The following is a 22,484-nucleotide window of genomic DNA, read 5'->3' as shown; positions in this document are numbered from 1 at the left end:
ATATTGCAAGATGTGGCCTTGGTACCTCACCTCAGACCTCACACTGTCTTGCCTGTGCTTTTCCCAGTCCAGTAACTTGTGAGAAAGGCTGGAGAGAACAGAGGAGCAACTGCCAAGGGTAAGAGGTGAGAGTAGCTGTTCTGTGTGGCTGCACCAAGTCTATGCCCCACTCACATCCCTGTCTCAATCCCTTGCCATCTTCTAAGTGAATCTGAGTAGTCTCTGTAGCCTTCACCTCTGTACTGTGACTCTGAAAGGAGCCAGGAGTCGTAGCTGCTGGGCCCTGTTTTACAGCCCAATTGTTTACTCCAGGGGCTCTCACTTAACCCAATGCTTTGCTCTCTGGGAGTGAGAACAGTGCTCTTGCAGCAGCCGTCTCACTCCTGGCTTCAGAGCCTCCACTATGCACACTGATGAGGGACCTGCCTCTCTCCATCCTTGCCCCAAGCCCATGCCATGGCCTGTTGCTCTCCCCATCATACTCAAGAATTGTGACAGAGACAGCTATCAGAGCAAGGATAAAAGATGTGTAAGTAATACATCCACAAAATACTCTTAGCTTCCTTCTCTCATCATGTATTATGACTTGCATTTTACAGTCCAGGAAGCTGAGGGAGAAAGAGAGATGGGGCTTTCTGTAAGGTCACAGAGCTGGCCAGAGTCAGAGTCAGAATTCAAAGACTCACCAAGCTCTAACTGCAGGGCTTTGCCACCACAATGTGTGATCTGCAGAAGCCAGCTAAGAGAAGGATCAGATCATATAGCATGTTGGCTATCCTCTAAATACAAGCTGGACAAATATTGGCCAGTTCCCCTAGAGGAGATACACACACACACACACACACACACACAGCTCTGTCTATATTTCAGACTTTCCCTTGCTAAGAAAATTACCCAAGCATCCAGACTCACATGCATATATATTCATTGCCCCTCTGTCACCCTTCTCCTCTTAGGATGTATAAGGCACCAGTCACTATTGCAACAAAAGGACCCAAGTATTCAGTCAGCAGGTATGATTTTGGTTGTTACACTTTTTTTGTTTTGGAAGTCAACCAAAGTAGGCCATCAGACCTGGTCCATATTATTAAATGTGGATGATTGTCACAATTGAGGCTGCATTCTATTTTTCCTTGGGGTAATGTAATGCGTTTGTGGTCAGCATAGTGCTTAGCATGTAGTAAGAGCTTACTAAATGTTTCTTTCAAAAGAATCTTTTTAATATACCATTTTTCTTACTTCACTCCCTTGATAAACTCATAATGGCTCCCTGCCTCCTGCCCTAAGGCCATATACGTGGCCCTCACTGAACCCCATCACCAACCCAGGTAAGATTAGCACCTCCAGGGCTACCTCATCATCATTCTCACGGGGCTTCTCTGGTTGGAATCCCTCCCTGCTCCTCTTTCAAGACCAAGGGTCAAGTCCCCTCTCCCGTGGCAGCTTCCGCTCACCATGACTGTCCTCTGGGCTTTTCCCCTGAGCTAAACTGCTAGGCACTAACTACCCAGAAAACTCCTGGTTCTTAGCCACATACTATTTTACTTTGCTATTTAATAGTTCCACAAATAATATCTTTTAAAAATTGGAAGACCATCAAGTACCAAGACCACAGAGTAAATGCTTTCTGTAGTACCCAGAATGTTAATCCAGAGTAGCAATATAATAAGGATTTTAAATATTCAAATTAAATTAAATTAAAATCCCATTCTAATCAAAGCTTACACAGTATATTAGTTATCAATCTTGAATGCATGAACTCCCTTTAGAGAAAAAAATTCTCATAAACATCCAATGTTTACTTTATTTTTATTGTCACTTAAGCATATAAACATAAAACTAAGTATAAACTCCTAATAAAAGCTTAAGGTTCTTAAACTACTATAAATCCCAAATGAACCTATAAAATTAAATATAAATAATAGTATAAAATTCAAATTAACAGTATAAGTTTATTGTGATGTATGATGTTTGCCATAACCAAACCACGTCTTGTATTTGTAACTGCTACAGTCCAGATTTTTTTGAGTTTTGAACTTGGTAGCAAAATTTCTTATACCATTTTTTTTCTTTTCAGTGGACAGTACAAAGTAAAACCTTAATTCTAGCAGGGTGGCATTAGGACAATACGACCTTATTTAGCAAATGGCATCATCATTATTAAGTCTTTCCTGTTTTTATCATAGACAAAATCACTGTGTGCTGAAATCACATGGCAGAGTTTGGGTTTATGTGGTTATCCAGAATATTTAATGGAGCTTATATTAGTAGTTTAGATTTATCATTGGAATTATAAAATCAGATTAAAATTTACTCTGAGAAAACTTTTGATCATCAAGAATCTGTCTAGTCCCTTAATGAATAACACTGTCAACACAGTAATAGAAGAAATATTTAAAGCACAGAAAAAATGGAATTGTCTTCCTTCCCTTTCCATGAGAGACTGTTGGATAGAGATGTATCATCTTATTTTTTTCTATTGCTAATTCTATTCTTTTAAGATTATTACTGAAATCTATTTTATTTCTTATTAGAAAGCAACATACTCATAGAAAATTTAAAGATCATTTATAAGCCTAGAAAATGAACAAAGGTCCCCAGCATTCCCCATTCCAGAGATAATATTGATGGCCCATATATTAGTGCTTAATCTCCTGCTTTTTCTACTTTAATGGCATTATCAATGGACATACCGCGATCACCACATGCCAGGAAATGTTCAAAGAATTTAACTTTCATAAATTCATTTACTATGCACAACAAAATTATGGTAGAGGTATTAGAAGTCTTTTTATTTTGCATGTGATAAATTGAAGGCTGAAGGGTACAAATTGCTTTCAAACACAAAACTAGTAAATGGTAGAACAGGATTCTAATTGAGGTAAAATATAACCATATAAATAAAACAAAAGAAATCAAATAGGAGATCACACTGAATAGAGTTTAGGATATTGCTTATTTCTCTCAAAAATATCATGAACATCTTTCCATTTTAGTAACTAATGTTTGTAGGTCTCAGATGGTTATATTCCATTCTAAAAGCATCATATTATGCAACTCCAATTTCATTGAAAGGATTCTAGGTAGTTTTTAATCTTTAATTATTACAAACAGTGCTGAGATGAACATTCTTGAACCTAAATCTTTGAGTATATCCTTACTTGGGGAATTATATTCAGGACTTAACAATCTAAGAAGAAAAGTATACAGGAATCTCAGTCTGCTCAGTCTAACATTGTAACTGTTGATTTTATTCACTGAATAAGTACTTGGTTTCACATAATGTTCAATTATGTGTATTTGCTTAGCATTCAATCAAATTTTAAGTTTCCCAATGCTAATAGGCGCTTCTCTGCTACAAGTACACAGAAATGAGCTAGTATAAAACGGACAGTAATATGCTTAAATATGTGTCCTAAATTTCAGAAATTAAAAAGCCCCTATTTAGTTGTATAAGCCAGAAATTGTTGTTCCCTGTGATCAGGTAGCACTTCATTGTGTATTTTTAAAGATCCTGTTTTGTGTGTTTATTTATAGGAGTTGGGAGGGGGATGAAGTTTTTGGAAGAACTATAAATATTTGAACTGTTGTAAGCCTAATTCTAAATCTTAGTCTTTGGGAAATTTTGATATATTTTATTGAAATTATATGTAGACATAGTTAAAATTAAATATTACTAGAAGGGTTTGGTGGGAGGGGGGGCTGATGTGTCCTCACTACCCTATTCTGCTCTCAAGAGGCAGCAACTCTTAGCTCCTCGTTCTTTTAAAAAAATTATTATTATTTTTTTCTAGGAAAATTCATTCTAAAAATATTTTTAGAATGGAATATAACAATCTGGAAGGTAGAACAGTGGTTACCAGGGGCTGAGGGAAAGGGGAAGAGGAGAGTTAATATTTAAAAGGTACAGAGTTTATGCCGGGATTGATGGAAAAGTTCTAGAAAAGTCCAGTAGGAGTGGTTGCACAACACACTGAACATTGTTAATTATCACTGTACACTTAAAAACAGTTAAAGTAAACTTTGTTATATATATTTTACCACAGTAAACAGTATTTTTTTAAAAAAAAAACATATTTCAAGTTTACTGCAGTCAACATCTAAGTTCACTAGTGATGAATCTAATGATAATCAGCAGAAATGTAAATTAAAATTAAATATTGCTTTAAAACTTTGGGCAAGATGAGATTGTTTGATGAATGCCCCAAAAGTCACAATGCATGCAAGAGAGTGAGAGGAAAAGGGAGAGTAGGAAAGTAGATAGAACAGAAAACTCAAAAGTTCCTCTGAAATATTATTTTGGTTAAATCCCTATCCTCACAGAATAATTCATTTTTAAATCTAACACAGTTCAATCTTTCTGTTAAAAAAAAGATACTGCTAGGCATGGTGATGCACACCTGTAATCCCAACAACTTGGGAGGTTGAGGCAAAAGGATCCCAAGTTTGGGCTGGGGGTATAGCTCATCTGATAGAGTGCTTGCCTTGCATGCACAAGGCCCTGCATTCAATCCCCAGCACCACACACACAAAAAGAAAAGATCCCAAGTTCAAGGCCAAACTTGGAAACTTACCAATACCCCATCTCAAAACAAAAATAAAAAAAGAACTGGAGGTATAGCTCACTGGTATAGCTCTTTCCTAGCATGCTTAAGGCCCTAGGTTCAATCCCAAATACCACAGAATAAACAACAGAAAACGACATATTCTAAACCATGTTTCTTCCAAATGAATTGGCCATTCCCTCTCAGATACTGAATAGTCAACAGACCAAGGGAAGGTATCACTCTTAGGTCCTGTTTGAAACCAATAGGTACAGCGAACATTGGTCTTGATTCAGGGCTTAGTCCTCCTCTTTTATTTATTTATTTATTTATTTTTTAAAATTTTTTATTATTAGTTGTTCAAAACATTACAAAGCTCTTGACATATCATATTTCATACATATGATTCAAGCGGATTATGAACTCCCATTTTTACCCTGTATACATATTGCAGATTCACATTGGTTACACATCCACTTTTTTACATACTGCCATACTAGTGTATGTGTTGTATTCTGCTGCCTTTCCCATCCTCTACTATCCCCCCTCCCCTCCCCTCCCCTCCCATCTTCTCTCTCTACCCCATCTACTGTAATTCATTTCTCTCTCTTGTTTTTTCCCCTTTCCCCTCACTTCCTCTTATATGTAATTTTGTATAACAATGAGGGTCTCCTTCCTTTACCATGCAATTTCCCTTCTCTCTCTCTTTCCCTCCCCCCTCTCGTCCCTGTTTAATGGTGATCTTCTTCTCATGCTCTTCCTCCCTGTTCTGTTCTTAGTTGCTTTCCTTATATCAAAGGTGACATTTGGCATTTGTTTTTTAGGGATTGGCTAGCTTCACTTAGCATAATCTGCTCTAGTGCCAACCATTTCCCTGCAAATGCCATGATTTTGTCATTTTTTAGTGCTGAGTAGTACTCCACTGTGTATAAATACCACATATTTTTATCCATTCATCTATTGAAGGGCATCTAGGTTGGTTCCACAGTCTAGCTATTGTGAGAATTGTGCTGCTATGAACATCGTTGTAGCAGTATCCCTATAGCATGCTCTTTTAAGGTCTTTAGGGAATAGTCCAAGAAGGGGAATAGCTGGGTCAAATGGTGGTTCCATTCCCAGCTTTCCAAGGAATCTCCATACTGCTTTCCAAATTGGCCGCACCAATTTGCAGTCCCACCAGCAATGTACAAGTGTACCCTTTTCCCCACATCCTCGCCAGCACTTGTTGTTTGACTTCATAATGGCTGCCAATCTTACTGGAGTGCGATGGTATCTTAGGGTGGTTTTGATTTACATTTCTCTGACTGCTAGAGATGGTGAGCATTTTTTCATGTACTTGTTGATTGATTGTATGTCCTCCTCTGAGAAGTGTCTGTTCAGGTCCTTGGCCCATTTGTTGATTCGGTTATTTGTTACCTTATTGTTTAATTTTTTGAGTTCTTTGTATACTCTGGATATTAGGGCTCTATCTGAAGTGTGAGGAGTAAAGATCTGTTCCCAGGATGTAGACTCCCTATTTACGTCTCTTATTGTTTCTCTTGCTGAGAAAAAACTTTTTAGTTTAAGTAAGTCAAATTTGTTGATTCTTGTTATTACCTCTTGTGCTATGGGTGTCCTATTAAGGAATTTGGAGCCCGACCCCACAATATGTAGATCGGAGCCAACTTTTTTTTCTATCAGACACAGAGTCTCTGATTTGATATCAAGCTCCTTGATCTATTTTGAGTTAACTTTTGTGCATGGCGAGAGAAGGGGATTCAGTTTCATTTTGTTGCATATGGATTTCCAGTTTTCCCAGCACCATTTGTTGAAGATGCTATCCTTCCTCCATTGCATGCTTTTAGCCCCTTTATCAAATATAAGATAGTTGTAACTTTGTGGATTAGTCTAACTGATGGTTTTTCATATTTCCTTTTTCTTTTCTTCTCCTTCCATATCCTTCCCCCACCAACCACTCCTCTTCATTCTTCTTTGTTATAGCATCTGTTCTGGCTTCTTAGAGACAGTATATTTCTTTGTTGCTCTGGGAATATTAGTTGTACTTTAAGTTTTTCTTCTGTTTCTCATTCATCTCCTTTTTCCTGCTCAGTCATGTCTTTCATGTTAGATGATACCTGGCTGTCTAGTCCAATTGTGATTGAAGCACCAAAAAGCTTATTTTAGAATAACGTGCTTTCAAATAAGACTACTGAAGAATTTGCTATACACTGGCCATAGGCTTCACTATGAAGGCACATTTAGTGTTAGCATCTGCAGGTCTTTATCTGGGTATTTTATCCCCATGGAAGATCTTCTGATCTGGCATGGAAGGAACACATGCAGTTCATTAGCTGGGCAGGGTTGCTATTGGGACCTAGCGTGAAACAGTCCTGACAAATCCCCTTGACTCACACCCTACACCTTGTTCCAGTCTACCTGCTGTCTGCCCTTCTGAGATTTTCTGGGTTTCCCATGGATGAGGTGCCTTGTCTGTTTGTGGTATCCCTGTCCCTGCAGCTGATTTTCAAACTCATCAGTTTTCACCGGCTTCTTGTTTCACATATTCTGATTTTGAGTTAACAGGTGCTCTGCATTCTTTGAAGGCAGAATTTATGTATCTGCCGTGTGTGTGTGTGTGTGTGTGTGTTTGTGTGTGTGTGTGTGTTGACATCTGGTATTTTTATCCACTTAAATCCAAGTTGTTCCCCCATTTATTTTAAAGGCAAAGAAGGAAGGCTACTGGGAGGAAGTTTTTGAGTCAGAACTAGTGGTCCTCAATACAGACCATAGAATGAATCCAGGCAGAGAACAGAGTGATTAAAATGAACTATTGGCCTCTGTACTGTTTCCCTATACCTCATCATTAGGTATATATGACTTTTACCTATATTTCAATACCCTGATAAAATGCCATCTTCTTCATAAAGCCATCCCTGCTAACCAATAATAACCTCTCCATTGTCTGAACTATGTAACATTTGATCCATTATTTTCTTATGGTGATTATTCACTTAATACCCAGAATTGCCATTCTCCATGTATGACCCTTCAGCAGGAGGGTCTTCTTGCTAATTTGTCATTCCCTGTGTTGTATATTTGAAGTTTGGATTCATTTCTTATTCACCTTGGACTAACTCCTACCGCCTAACCCAGTTCCTAGAAAAGCAAATGTGTTCAATAAAGATTGAACAAGTATGTGAAAACACTCTATAGAGGTTGCATCAATTCTTGTTCCTATTTCAAAGTCCCCTATTTCACTGTCATTCAGAAAGTTTACAGAGAATGAAGCAAGTACACTTCTTAACTGAAACTTCATGTGCCCTAAGACTCCAGTGTGAATTATCCTGCTGCATTACAAATGTTCCTCTGAAGTTCCTGTCTGGGGAATAGTCATATCAAGGAGCCAGAAAGCTTCTACCAAACTGCTCCAGGCAAACCCTGCCTTGATTGCCTTCCTGCTGGATTCTCTTCCGAGTCTTTTCCCCAAAGATCAGGTACTTGAATTCTCTCGTGCACCTCCATTGAATAACGAGACTAGGTAAAATTTCTTGATTTGAATGGAGCTGGGTTTATGGACTGGGCAACATTGGACAAGGTAGCAAATCTTTCTTAACATGAACATTAGCCTGTGTAAAATGAAGAAAACCTTCTCTTCCCCAAGAAGAGATACCAACTTGCATAAGGTTGTCATAATGGTTAAATACATAACATAGATAATGTCCTTAGAAAAGAAAAGATGCAGAATGGATCCTTTTTTGTATGTCTTCTTTCTTAAGATTTTTTTTTTTTTTTGCATTTTTCTAAGAACCTGAGCATTTAAAAATTATGGAGAGAGAGAGAGAGAGAGAGAGAGAGAGAGAGAGAGAGAGAGAGAGAGAGAGAGAGAGAGAGAGAACACGCAAGCTAGAGAAAGCAATGCTGCACTCAAAAGAAAACTCCCCTGGTGTGACATTTCATGATTTTTTTTGTCAAGAAAATCTGAAGGTTTGTAAAACATTTCATGTTCAAGCACCCACAAGTACAGAATCATTTTTCATAGCTTCAATTCTCAAAGGAGAAAAGACTTGGGGACTGTTGCTCAGAGAGTAGAAGTAAGGAAAAACAAAACACAGTTAAATAAAAGCAAGAAAGAAAACACAAAACCCATTCTCCTATCTTTCTTGAAACTCTCTCAGTAATGTTTGGCATGAACAGGTAAACGTTTGCTTCCTTCCTTTGTTACTCGAATTTTCAAAGTTTACACTATCACAGGGTATAAGAAGAGTGTTTCCAGGGCATCCATTTTAAGCAGAACTTTTCTGTTTTTTTTTTGTTGTTGTTGTTGTTGTTGAAGTTGATGAGTCCCCAAATGCTGGAAGAAGAAAGAAAAACTTCACACCAGAAAGATGATTGGAGTGTAGGCGCTGGAGTTGTAGGGACCTGCTATCTGAGACACTTCTGAGAGTGCTGGAGTGGCTGGAAAACTTGTGTTTGACAAGATACATCTGGCTTGCAATTAACTCTGCCCGGCAGTATTCCTCCTGTCCTCCAACATGTTTTCAGACTGTTGCCAATGGTGTGTTGGGGTGGTACACAATTTTCCCTGCACGGAGATGGAATAGCTTATTCTCCCTTCCTAAAACTCTTTGGCAGTCTCAGGAAAAATCTATCCTGCCAGAACTCCACTGGCTAATGCTAATTCCTATTACATTTAGCCACCTTATTATTATTATTTTTTAATCTTAAAGTCAAGACAATTAAATTTTTAGATGTGGCAGAAATGAAATGTTAGTTCATACCAGTGAAGTCCATCAAAATTTAGGGAGAGGCTGGGGAGTCTTGTTTCAGATAATTCATTTAGGATGAAAACAGAGCATTCCCTTGGGGAGGAGTAAAACCATCTTTGGGCTCCAGATGCAATCACAGGGAAGTGATGTTTATCAATGCCTACTATGTGCAAGGCAATCCACATAAACTCTTTGATGAAATCTGCCCTTGGGTCCTCTGAGGAAGATGTTAATATTCTTATTTCCATGATAAAGAAATTGGTTCAGAAAGATGGAAATTTATGTAATGTAATAGAACTCATTAGGGGTCCAGACAAACTCAGAAGGCTCTTCTTTCATTATGCTCTTTTCCTTTTAGGGAGGTATGGACCAGAAACTCCACAAAGAATTACCCAAACAGATATTTAAAATTAGGTGTGAGTGCCCCTGAGCTCCAGCTTTCTCTCACGCCCGTCGCTGACTGGCATCTTGCCATCCCCGAGAATGCACATGTCCTCATTGGCCTCTTTCTGCTCTTTCCTGAAAGCTCAGCTGCCGCCCCATTCACCAACAGTGAACTTATTCCCTTTCTCCTTTTTCTCTTCTATCTCCACAGGAGAAAAATGTGTTTTCTCCTGGAGAGGAGAGAGAACTTTGTCACCATCTGGTCCTATTCCTGAGTCACCAGATTGCAGGCATGAAAAGTTTGAGCTCCCCAGGATTCCATTTACTCTCCTGTGTAGCTCCTACCATAGCCACAGAAGTGCTCAGAGAAAAAGAGAAAATGCAGTTCAAGAAGCATCTTGGCAGCTGGAGGCCATAAGTGACTTGGCCTAGCAATGTGCAGACCTTCTCTGTCACCCACATGCAGGCGCTTCTCTGTCCTTTCTGAACTCCAGGATGAACAGAAGTCACTCCTGGTGCTGTTCAGTTGCTGGTGGCAGCATTAGAATTTCTCTCCCATAACCTTTAGAAAACTCCAAACCCTGGTCACATCTGCCAAGCTGGCAGATGTGGTTCTCCCTGGTCCAAGCTGGGCATCAGTAATGGATGCAGAGCATCAGCTTATCTTTCCTGGTTACCTTGAGCCAGGCATTGGCACGAGGCAGTATGTACCGGCAAATGGGCATTTTTGTGCCATTTGTGAAAATTAACTCCCCTAATTAACTTAGTTGTACAAATGCACACAGGATGAAGATATTAGGATGATTACCTAGAAAATTACTACCTTGGTGGAATCCCCCGTGCCCCCTTTTGCCTCTTAAATGTGCCAAGAACAAAATTACTCAGATGACATTGTCAGATCTCCGAGAGCAAATTACTGATGAATGAAAGAAGGTTGCTGTATGTTGGCGACTTGAACCCTAATTTTAGCTCATGGATTTTGCTCAGCATGGGGTGGCCAAGAAATGATTTTCTCCATCCAGAGGGGAGCACTGGTGAGGATCAGAATGACTTCTTGGTGCATATTCAAGCACCTTCTCGAGCACCAGGCTACACAGCAATTATGGCTTAATGAGTTTTGCATCAATTAGGATGGCTAGAAGGGTACTCTGGGGGGAGCAGTGGGAGGCCTACATTTCAGATACAAAGAGGTTCTAAAATTCCATTTGTTTACCCAGGCTACAAATACAGCTTTATTATCTTTTTTTTTCTTTTTTTTATGAACATGGATCTCCATGCAAAGCTTCTGATATATTTCCAAATCTGGAGAATTTTGCCGTTTTCTCTTTGAAATTCTCTATGTGTTACATTATTAGCAGTTTCCAAAATTTCTAGAAAACGTCTATCTTTTCTGTAATGTCATTTTGCCCCTTATATCCTATGAGTGGGTACATCTCTTCTAAAAATGTTGAGCTATGTTCTTTGCCTGATTAGACTCACAGAGAAGTCAGAAGATAAAGGGTGTCACTCAGGGTTATTGGTACACAGGAAACAGTGGGGACTCCGGACAAAAATTGGAGACAAATGGAAGTATTCTGAGAGTTTAACTTGACAGTTTCTAATTCTGTTACACATTAGATTCACCTAGTGAGGTCTTTGTTTGTTTCTTGTTTTCTAATGCCAATGCTTGGGCCCCACTTTAGACTATTTAATTAGCATCACTGGTGGCAGGGGGAGCCAGCAGGGAGCAGTGGAGATATCTGCTAAGTTTCCTAGTTGATTTTAGTGCCATTCAGGGTTGAGAATCAAATATTTATTGGTTTTATAAATATGCCCACCAACTATTATGCTCTAGGCACTGTTCTAGATACTGAAGACACAGCAAACAATTCAGACAAAAATCACTGCCTTCACAGAGCTTTTATATTAGTGAATTTTGACGGACAACAAACAAGATTAATACGTCAGTAGTCAGAATACATAAGCTGATGATAAGTGCTAAGGAAAAAAATAAAACAAGGAAGTAAAAGTATTACAACCTAGCAGGGTATTCAGGGGAGGCCTCATGAGAAAGTGACATTTGCATCAAGGCCTGAAGGAGTTGGGGGAAGAGTTGCTGGGCAGAGGGAACAGCAAATGCCAAGTTCTTGAAGTAGGGCTATGCCAATTCCAGGAAAAGCAGGAGCTAGAGTAGAGTCTAAATGATTGGTGTAAATAAACAAAGTCCACAGTCTAGGTATAAGATGCAAGCGTAAAACCGAGACACTATGTGCACTTGTGTGATTAATAAATTTGAGAATATTCTGAGCCAAACCAAAGCAAGGTGGCTACCATCTTAAGGAAGTAGGCATAGTGGTTTAGTGAGATGATAGAGAATAAATTCCAGGTTAGTCACTTCGTAAAAAGGAGGTTGGAATAGGAGATGAGTCAGTCCAGGGAACAAAAATAAGGAAGGCAAAGGAAGCAATGGTGTGTGTGGCCCTCTGTGCATTGACAGGAATTAGGGAGGGGAAAAGAGGTGCCTGTGGAACATGAGATGTAATGACAAGCATGGGTCAAACATTTGAATACATAAGTGATAACCATTATTCTCATTTGATATTTTCCAAGCTAACTTTTTGAAAAGTTAGGCTTCTAATCCATCTGGTTTGTAGAGAATGGTGGTGTGGACAAGCCATGTAATGCACATGCCCATTTGCGTGCTATTTCTTATGATAAACTAAGGAGTTGCAATCAAGATTCCAGATATCAGTCTAAGTGAGATTTTTTAATTAATTTATTTATTTTAATTAGGTATTTGTGACAGCAGAATGCATTTTGATTCATTGTACACAATTGCAGCACAGCTTTTCATTTCTCTGGTTGTCCACTATGTAGCACTGCACCATATGTGCAGCCATACATGTACCTAGGGTAATGATGCCCATCTCATTCCACCATCTTTCCTGCCCTTCTATCCCCTCCCTACCCCACCCTCCCCTTTGCCCAATCAAAGTTCTTCCATTTTTTCCTATCCCAACCCCCAACCTGTTATGGATCAGCATCCACTTATGAGAAAGAACATTTGGCCTTTGGCTTTTTGGGATTGGCTTCTTTAGCTTAACATGGTATTCTCCAACTCCATCCATTTACCTGCAAATGCCATAATTTTATTCTCTTTTAATGCTGAATAATATTCCATTGTGTATATATACCACAGTTTCTTTATCCATTCATCTATTGAAGGGCACTTAGGTTGCTTCCACAGTTTAGCTATTGTGAATTGAGCTGCTATAAACGTTGATGTAGCTGCATTCCTATAGTACGCTGATTTTAAGTCCTTTGGGTATAGGCCAAGGAGTGGGATAGCTGGGTCAAATGGTGGTTCCATTCCCAGTTTTCTAAGGAGTCTCCATACTGCTTTTCAGAGTAGTTGCACCAATTTGTAGTCCCATCAGCAACGTATGAGTGTGCCTTTTCCCCCATATCCTTGCCAACATTTATTGTTGTCTGTATTCTTGATAACTGCCATTCTGACTGGTGTGAGATGAAATCTTGGAATAGTTTTGACTTGTATTTCTCTAATTACTAGAGATGTTGAACATTTTTTTCCATATATTTGTTGATCAAATGTATATCTTCTTCTGAGAAGTGTCTACTGATTGGGTTGTTTGAGATTTTTTTGGTATCAAGTTTTTTGAGTTCTTTATATGTCCTAGAGATTAGTGCTCTGACACGCGTGTGGCAAAAATTTGCTCCCAAAATCTAGGCTATCTGTTCACCTCATTGATTATTTCTTTTGCTGAGAAGAAGCTTTTCAGTTTGTGTCCATCCCATTTATTAATTCTTGATTTTATTTCTTGTGCTTTAGGAGTCTTGTTAAGGAAGTCGGGGGCCTAATCTGACATGATGAAGATTTGGGCCTACTTTTTCCTCTATTAAGCACAGAGTCTCTGGACTAATTCCTTAGGTCCTTGATCCACTTTGAGTTGAGTTTTGTACATAGTGAGAGATAGGGTTTATTTTCATTTTGCTGCATATGGATTTCCAGTTCTCCCAGCACCATTTGTTGAAGAAGCTACCTTTTCTCCAATGTATGATTTTGGCATCTTTGTCTAGAGTGAGATAACTGTATTTATGTGGGTTTGTCACTGTGTCTTCTATTCTGTACCATTGGTCTACATGTCTATTTTGGTGCCAATACTATGCCTACTGCTTCACTTTTCTTGTGAAGGATTGCTTTGGCTGGTCTAGATCTCTTATTTTTCTAAATGAATTTCATGATTGCTTTTTCTATTTCTATAAGAAATAACTTTGGGATTTTAATTGGAATTGCATTGAACCTGTATAGTGCTTTGGGTAGTATGGCCATTTTGACAATATTAATTTTGCCTATCCAAGAGCATGGAAGATCTTTCCATCTTCTAAGGTCTTCTTTAATTTTTTTCTTTTGTGTTCTGTAATTTTCATTACAGAGGTCTTTCACCTTTGGTTAAGTTGATTCCCAAGTGTTTTAATTTTTTGAGGCTATTGCGAATGGAGTAGCTTTCCTAATTTTTCTTTCAAAGGATTTATCACTGATGTATAGAAATGCATTTGATTTATGGTATCCTGCTACTTTGCTGAATTTGTACATTAGTTCTAGAAGTTTTCTGGTGGGGTCTTTTGGATCATGTCATCAGCAAATAGTGATAGTTTGAGTTCTTCTTTTCCAATTTGTATCCCTTTAATTTCTTTCATCTGTCTAATTACTCTGACTAGATTTTTAAGAACTGTGTTGAATAGAAGTGGTGAAAGAGGGCATCCCTGTTTGTTCCAGTTTTTAGAGGGAAGGCTTCCAAAAGCCAGGGACCAGACGGATTCACAGCTGAGTTCTACAAGACCTACAAAGAAGAATTAATACCAATACTCTTCAAATTATTCCATGAAATAGAATAGGAAGGAACCCTTCCAAACTCATTCTACGAAGCTAGTATCATCCTGATTCCAAAACCAGGCAGAGACACATCAAGGAAAGAAAAATCTGGACCAATATCCCTGATGAACATTGATGCAAAATTCTCAATAAAATTCTGGCAAATCACATACAAAAACATATTAAAAAAATAGTGCACCATGATCAAGCAGGGTTCATTCCAGGGTTGCAAGTTTGGTTCATCATTTGGAAATCAATAAATATAATCCGTCACATCAATAGACTTAAAGATCAAAATCATATGATTATATCAATTGATGCAGAGTAAGCATTTGACAAAATACAGCACCCTTTCATGTTCAACACACTAGAAAAACTAGGGATACTAGGAACATACCTGAATATTGTAAAAGCTATCTATGCTAAACCCAAGGCTAACATCATTCTAAGTGGACTTTGAAGATCTAGTGTCCCTGTGTCAGATAAATCCAGCACAGAACACTGAGAAGGCTAGATTTAAAATGTGAATTTGGGACAGTGAAGTTTGGTCAAAACAAATGACCCCTTTGTGCAGGACACGGGACCCCCTCCTGTTCCTCTGACATTTATCTATCCACATCTTTAAACACCATTCAGCCCCTATCTTACTGCTTGGCAGATATTGTTCCACAGTGTGAATGAGGACATTATCAGTATCATTATCTGTCCTTTTCAGGTAGTATGAAAATCAAATGTGATAACACATGGGGAAGTAATTTTAAATGTTAAAATAGTGTGTAAAGTGAGGTTTTTTTTTATTAATAATGATAAGACCTAATTTAGGTAAATGGGGAGTCAGAAGTTTATTAAAGCCATACTGTCTTGAAAAAATATATATACATATATACATATATACATAGTCAAACCTACATATATTTATTTAAATATCTCTTATAGACAAGTATTTTATTCAAAAATTAACTCTATGTATAGCTATATTTTTTAAAAATCTCTGGAAGCTTAATACACCAAAATAAAAATTTTGGTTTTATCCAATAATAGGATTTTCTTCTCTTAATTTACATAAATGCAGTTATTTTAATATCTTCTTATACAAAGTACAAATATTAATATCTGTATGTTCTGAATATTCATTAGCATATATTATAAAAATAAAATAATAAAAGTTACTTTGAAAATAGCTTCATCTTAGTTTTTTTTATGAAGTTGAATAAATGTAGTGTTTGAGCAAATTTCACTGGTAACAAGTGGGAAATCAGGGTGTGAGTCAGAGTTTCCAGATGTCAGTCAACAAAAGCAGCAGCATCCAATAATTCTGAAGAGTAAATCCACGTGGCTTGGCCTGCTCCTCAAACACATTTCTGAAATCAGAAAATCAGGGGCCAATCTAGATGTTACACTTCTGTCAGAATTCAGAGGTGTCAAAGACAATTTTTGTGTTTTTTGTTTCTCATTTGAAAATATAAATTCTTCCTGGAGAGAACAATAGATGCAATTAAAAATGAGATAAGCACTGTGCCCTCAGTTGAGAAATAAGTAGATATAGGCTTTATGACTTCAGCTAAGGAAAAATTGTCAGGAGAACTTGGTTAGGCCAAAGAAAATTAAGCCCAGAACTTCTCTTGCTAGGACATAGGCCAGCTCCAAAGCCAACCTGAGACAATGTGAGAAAAGGAAGAGGGAATAGATTGGAACCATTCATCACCCCTTACAAGCAGCCCTTAAATCAGTTTCCAGAGCCTTATTGCTCAAGTCCCCCAGCCAATGAGCTAGAACTGCACCTGCAGTCAAAGTTCCATTCATTAGCTTGTTGTAACAAAGGATGAGTCCCACTGGGGAACTGTGGTATCTGAAAACGGGGCAGTTAAGAAAGGATTCTTGAAGATTGAGTGGGGAGTTAGGATTAGCCATATTATAGTCTTTGAAAGAGTTGGCTAGAATTTCATAAATTTTGGAGTTGTTTACTCAGTAACCTAATCTTTAGAACACCTGAGTGTGTGCAGAGTTACTATAAGAGCAGTTTTTTTTTCTTTTAATAAGTCATGTAGAATACATGGGTCAGAATGAGGTTGTGTTAAGAGAGAGGAGAGAGAGAGAGAGAGAGAGAGAGAGAGAGAGAGAGAGAGGGAGAGAGAGTTTGAGTTTACACCCAGGTTCTATTATTTTCCTCCATGTTAGGTTTGGTGGAGTTCATGTGTTATGTTCATTTTATAAGTAATGGTATTTTATGCAAACTATTCCTTTGTTTTATTTCCACTAGGTGAACATATTTTATGGGAGAAATAGGGGATAGGAAAATATAGAAAGAAAAAGGGAAGAGGAAACAGGTACTTGGGCATCCACTCTGGGCCAAGGGATAACACTTGAAAATATTGTGCATATACTTGTCTTTGTGCATTTTTCTCCCTTTCTAATGATCTTTATTCCATCAGAAGGAATCAATAAACTAAGGAAATGTTTCTGGGGATTCAAGTGGAGCTTTCTTCTCATTTCTTTGTCCTTTATGAAAATCAGATACTGAATAACACTTTCCATTTCTTCTCATCCACGAAACCAGCTAAATGTAATTTGGACTTTGTCACTATTTCCCATAGATCTTAAGAAACATAATACAGCCATCTTGCAGATGCTGGATGGGGACTTTTTACCCAAATGATCCTAACACTTCCTGGTCTGTGTCCATTTTCATGTCCAAGAAACATGCTTTTCATGAATAAATCACTGTATCTTTTATCAGCAGCAGCATTTTATTCTCCTATCAAATATTTCACCCATTGGATCAGAAAGCATGACCCATGAAATTGACCCTGAACATATTTTTGCTTGCCTTTTCCAAAGCTGGCATGAGCTATTCCAGATTTCCCCCAGGCTATTCATTTGATGCAAAAATGTAAGGATTCAATTGGCATTTCCACAGCTTTCTCTTAGATCTTTCTTTGGTCTCACAAATACCCCAGGGATATAGAGGATACCTAGAAACCCATTCTGGGTAAATAGAAGTGAAAAAAAACAAACAAAAAGTAGCCTGAAGGATCAGGCTACAGTGACAGAATCAGGGGGGCTGAAACACACACTAACTTGGATTCCCTTTCCTCTTCAGGCCCCTCAATTTAGTTTTTACACCCTAGCTTATGGTTTTCTTTCTTCTATGCAATCACTAGGAAACCCTTCATACTAAGAAAACATTAAGGACCCACAAATAATAACCTTTCTGGGAATCCCAGTAAATCAACCACAAAGGAACTGGAGATAAGATCCAGGTAGTGGGAGGAAGCCAAAGCACAGCTGTGGCCACTGGCCTTCAGGAAGGATCTTCTTCATTACCTCACCTGACTTTTCCCCTTGCCACACACTTGGTTGTGAGGGGAGGTGTGGCTCTCATGTGATTTTTCCTCCAAGTCCCCATGTGTCCTCTGGGGGAAAATTATGTTGATGATTGTTTCAACATCATACAAATAACATAAGGAGACATGTAAGAAAATGCTGCAGTAGCAATCCACAGCAAAACAACCAATAAAGGATTCTAGAGAAAGGAGGTTGAATTGTCAGGCAAAGAAGTCATCGACTTAAGTTATCAAGCCAATTGCAGATACCTGTTTCATGGGCCCAGGTGAAATGTTGTTTTCTTAGTCCAAATGTGGAGTGGTGATTTGTATCTTGTGTCTCCAAGGCAGAGAACTCGTAGACAATTTTGAACATGACGTGAACATAGGACCCTCTCAGGCGTATGCGTGTTGCTCATGCCTGGAATGCCCCTTTTCCCATAGCTGTGAAACAAACTCCTGCTCAGTCGTCATCTTCTATGTCAAGTTCATTAATCCATCCTTAAAGGTTTACTGACTTTGGCTAAATGGACTGTGTGTGCTTCTTTGGAAATGCCTTTTTTGGGGCCTCTTTATATCAATAGTCCTAACACAATCCCAAACTCATAGGTGCACAATAAGATTGTATGCATCTCTGGTCCTCTTAGGAAAATGTCTAGGTTACCCTCTGAAAGGGAAATGCTGCTGAGGGCTTTTCTCAGAAAACTCCTCCTGCCCTGGTTTTCAGGCAACAGTTAGGAAGTCCTTTCCTTCCTGGAAGTTTGCACTTGGAAATTTCACCTTGCACTTGGCCCTTCACAAACTACTTGTGGGAGAAAGGGATGAATCGTCATTCTTTAAAGAAAAGATATGGGGTTGGGCTGAGTGACTTTCATGTGTCTCTCTCTCCACATTCGCCTCAGCTCTTGTGGAGAAATGGTGAGGTAGGTAAGGGCACACCTGAGTGGGAGTGCAAAGTCTGAATCTCCCCGCTCACTCTGCAATTGATAACTGACTTATTTAATTATATTGCTTTTTCTCAGGCTCATCATCTATGCACAAGAGGGTTGGGTTCTATGATGCCCAAATGCAACTTCCAACTCTAACAATTGTCTTAATATGGTAGGAGTTTCCATATCTGTGGAATACCAAAATGGACAATCCAATTAACGACTATTCTTCTAACATTAGTTGAACAGACAAGGTCCCTACCCCTGTTGTTTAGAAAATTTTTGTCATTGAAATAATGGAGTGGGGTGTTGTTTCTATTCTTTTGACTTCTCTGCTCTCACTCATATCATGGAACTTTGCATGGCTATTTGGTGACTGGGTGTATGGTAGTTCTGTTATGTGAACTGGCAACATAGAGGTCAAATAGAAAGTGCCCTGGAATACAAGTCAGGCAAAATAAGAAAGGTAAATGATCAACAAACATATGAAAAACTGTTCAACATTACGGGTAATTAGAGAAATGCAAATTAAAACTACACTGAGAATTCATCTCACTCCAGTCAGAATGACAATTTTCAAGAATACAAGTAACAATAAATGTTGGCAAGAACGTGGTGAAAAGGGAATGCTCGTACATTATTGGTGGGACTGCAATTTGGTGCAACTCCTCTGGAAAGTACTATTGAGATTCCTCAAAAAACTCGGAATGGAACCACCATTTTACCCAGTTATCCCACTCATTGGCATATATCCAGAAGATTTTAAATCAACATATTCTAGTGACACAGCCACATCAATATTTATAGCAGGACAATTCACAATAACTAAGCTATGCAACCAATCTAGGTGCCCTTCAATAGAAGACTGAATAAAAAATTGTGCTATATATATATATATATATATATACACACACACACACACACACACACACACACACACACACACACAATGGGATATTACTCAGCCATTAAGAAGAGTGACTTTATGACATTTTCCAGTAAATGGATAGATCTGGAGACTACCATTCTAAGTGAAATAAGTCAATCCCATAGAACCAAAGGTTGAATGTTTTCACTGACATGGAAGCTAAACCACAGTAAAGGGGAGGTGGAGAAGAAGAGAAGTTCAGTAAATTGGACAATGAAAGGAAGGGAGGGGTAAAGGGATAAGAAAGACAGTAGAATAAATCTAACATAATTTTCCTATGTACACACATGAAAATATCTAAGTGAATCCCACCATCTTACCCACCCACAAGAATGGAGTCCTAATTAGAGTAAAATGTTTTCCATGCTTGTATAATTTTATCAAAATGGATTTTACTGTCATGTATAACTAAGAAGAACTAATTAAAAAAAAAAGTCAGGCAATCTGGAGTCTAGCCTAGCTCTGCCGCTAACTAGATCTATGGCCTTGGGCTTGTCTTGTGCCTGCTTTAGGTCTCTGTTTCTTCACTTGTTAATTGGGGGGTCTGAATTAGATGACCTTCAGCACCTTCAACCCTGGGTCCTATGAATTCTTAGCAATGACATCTCCATAGAGAGTGAAGTAAGGAGAAGCCTTGTGTCAAAATACTTCAAATGCCCCACAATTAACTATGGAATTCGAGCAATCGACTCCTGCCGTGCTCCCTATCCACTGCCTGCCTGCGTTAATGGCATTTTTCAGAGCCTTTTGCTTAGAACATGTCAGCCTCCAACTAATTGGCATCTGTCCATCAATGTAGAGGGAAGTCAAAGGAGTCTCTTTGCCTAGAACTCTCCTAATTCTCCTCTGTGGATAGGAGGGGAATGCACCTCACGTTCTGACTTTCCTCTGATATCGAAAAAGTCTATCCTGAATATATTATCTTCTGTTCTTGTGTCCTCAAGATGTAGGCTCATTTGAGAAATTTCACCAAAGAGAATGACCATCTACATTATGTCAAATGTGGCTCTATCAGGACAGCCTGTAACCACATGCCAGAAATATTGGAGTCCGAGAAGGAAAAGAAAGGAAGGTGCTCTTTCCTGCTACTTTCAATATCGTGTAGAGTCGCACCATAGACTCTGCAAGACAACTGCCTTGGTTTGAATCTTTATTTGCTACTGAACCAGCCACGAGGCAGATGGAAATCTACTCTGCCTCTCTTTCCATATCTGTGTAATGGGGCTGTAAATAAAATACCCACTTCACGAGGTTAAATGAAACAATGCATGTTTATTAGTGCAGTGTTTAACACAGGAAGGCTTTTAATATTAACATTATAATCTTTGATTTCATTTTTGGCTAGCCGACATTTTCTATGTCCCCCTTCAACTGTTCAAACCGGTTTCTTTTTAGCAGTTTGGTAGCAATTCATAGCAATTCATCCCTACCCAACCTCTTGGGGCCTTGGTCCTCTGGGCGATTTTGTCGTGGTCCTGTAACATTCTGCTTTTCTTGGATGACTATTTGGCAAAGGGATTTTCTACTGGGAATCCTCCTATCAACACTGGCTCACCAACCTGGGATGCTCTACACCCCTGACCTGAATCACCTAGCAGTTTACAATTACCTTTGCAAGACAGAAGACACTTAACCTAAAAATAGCATAGCTTTAATCACAGCTTGTGATGTGCCCTCAGTACGCATAAGATACACATCCGAACACACTGAAAGCATCTCATTCCAAAGGGGGGGAGAAATACCCTTCACTTATACCACTTGCTGAATAGAGGTCTAGGCTGTGTTAATCGTTCAGTAACCAACTCCCATTTTCTTCACTCCCTATTCTCTTTCTTTAATATCAACAGCTGGGACCAGGCAGCATGCAGCCAAAGGAAAGAAGACTTTCCCATGGGGGGGGGGGATAGAAGCAATTCGTTTAATGTGTTTTATCGATTGTACGGCACATTTACTCCATGGGTTCAAGACACCACGTGTCCACTCTCTTGAAGGCAAGTCCAAATCACTTATGGCATCTTTACGGAAACTCAAAATTAAATGGAAATATGACTATGAGGCCATCAGCTAAAAAGCATTGGCTCCTCATGGGGGATTCTGCTTTTTATTCCTCCCCCTCTCTCATCTCTATCATCTTTCAGATCATTGTCCTTGAAGAAATCTCCCTTGGGCTTTTCCACTGCAGCTCTTGGAAGGCCAGCTTTGGTAAGAGGCAGTAAAATGTCCAGATCACAGAACTAAATTACAGGAGAGGCCATATATTGCAATTGTATCAACATGAGTATGTAAATAACCATTTATAAAACCAAACTATTCTGTCTATGAAGCTGCCTGTATTTGTAAAGATAAAAACATGTGTCTAACAACACTTGAATTAAGTAAGCACTACATGTCTCATTTCCACTCATGGGGGCAGGATGAGCATGATGGCAGCCACTTTGTGGGAACCTGCCCAAACTTGTTATCTGTAAATGGCCCTGTGGGCCAGGGATTTGGAGGAGAAAAGTAAATCACAGTGGAGGTGAGAAGCTGAGTTGTATCTAGAAATTTGTAACTGGGTGTCCACTCTAAGAATAATACAGATGATTGGGTTATTTGTTTTCTTATTGTTTATTTTTTTGAGTTCTTTGTATACTCTGGATATTAGGGCTCTATCTGAAGTGCGAGGAGTAAAAATTTGTTCCCATGATGTAGGCTCCCTATTTACCTCTTTTATTGTTTCTCTTGCTGAGAGAAAACTTTTCAGTTTAAGTAAGTCCCA

The 22,484-nt window shown here is 38.7% G+C and overlaps 1 non-coding gene across 1 annotated transcript; it reads right to left on the bottom strand.

Moving 5' to 3' along the window:
- Positions 1-4,713: 4,713 nt before the first annotated feature.
- LOC124097725 (small nucleolar RNA SNORA2/SNORA34 family) lies at positions 4,714-4,846 on the bottom strand. The gene has a single exon (XR_006853345.1). It is a non-coding gene; the product is annotated as a small nucleolar RNA SNORA2/SNORA34 family (small nucleolar RNA).
- Between the last annotated feature and the right edge of the window lie 17,638 nt (positions 4,847-22,484).

This window comes from Marmota monax, unplaced genomic scaffold, assembly GCF_021218885.2.
Source record: "Marmota monax isolate L192 unplaced genomic scaffold, Marmota_monax_Labrador192_F-V1.1 WCK01_AAM20220418_F8-fsc00105, whole genome shotgun sequence".
In the NCBI taxonomy this organism is placed as follows: domain Eukaryota; kingdom Metazoa; phylum Chordata; class Mammalia; order Rodentia; family Sciuridae; genus Marmota; species Marmota monax.
This window is presented reverse-complemented; position numbering and strand designations above follow the sequence as displayed.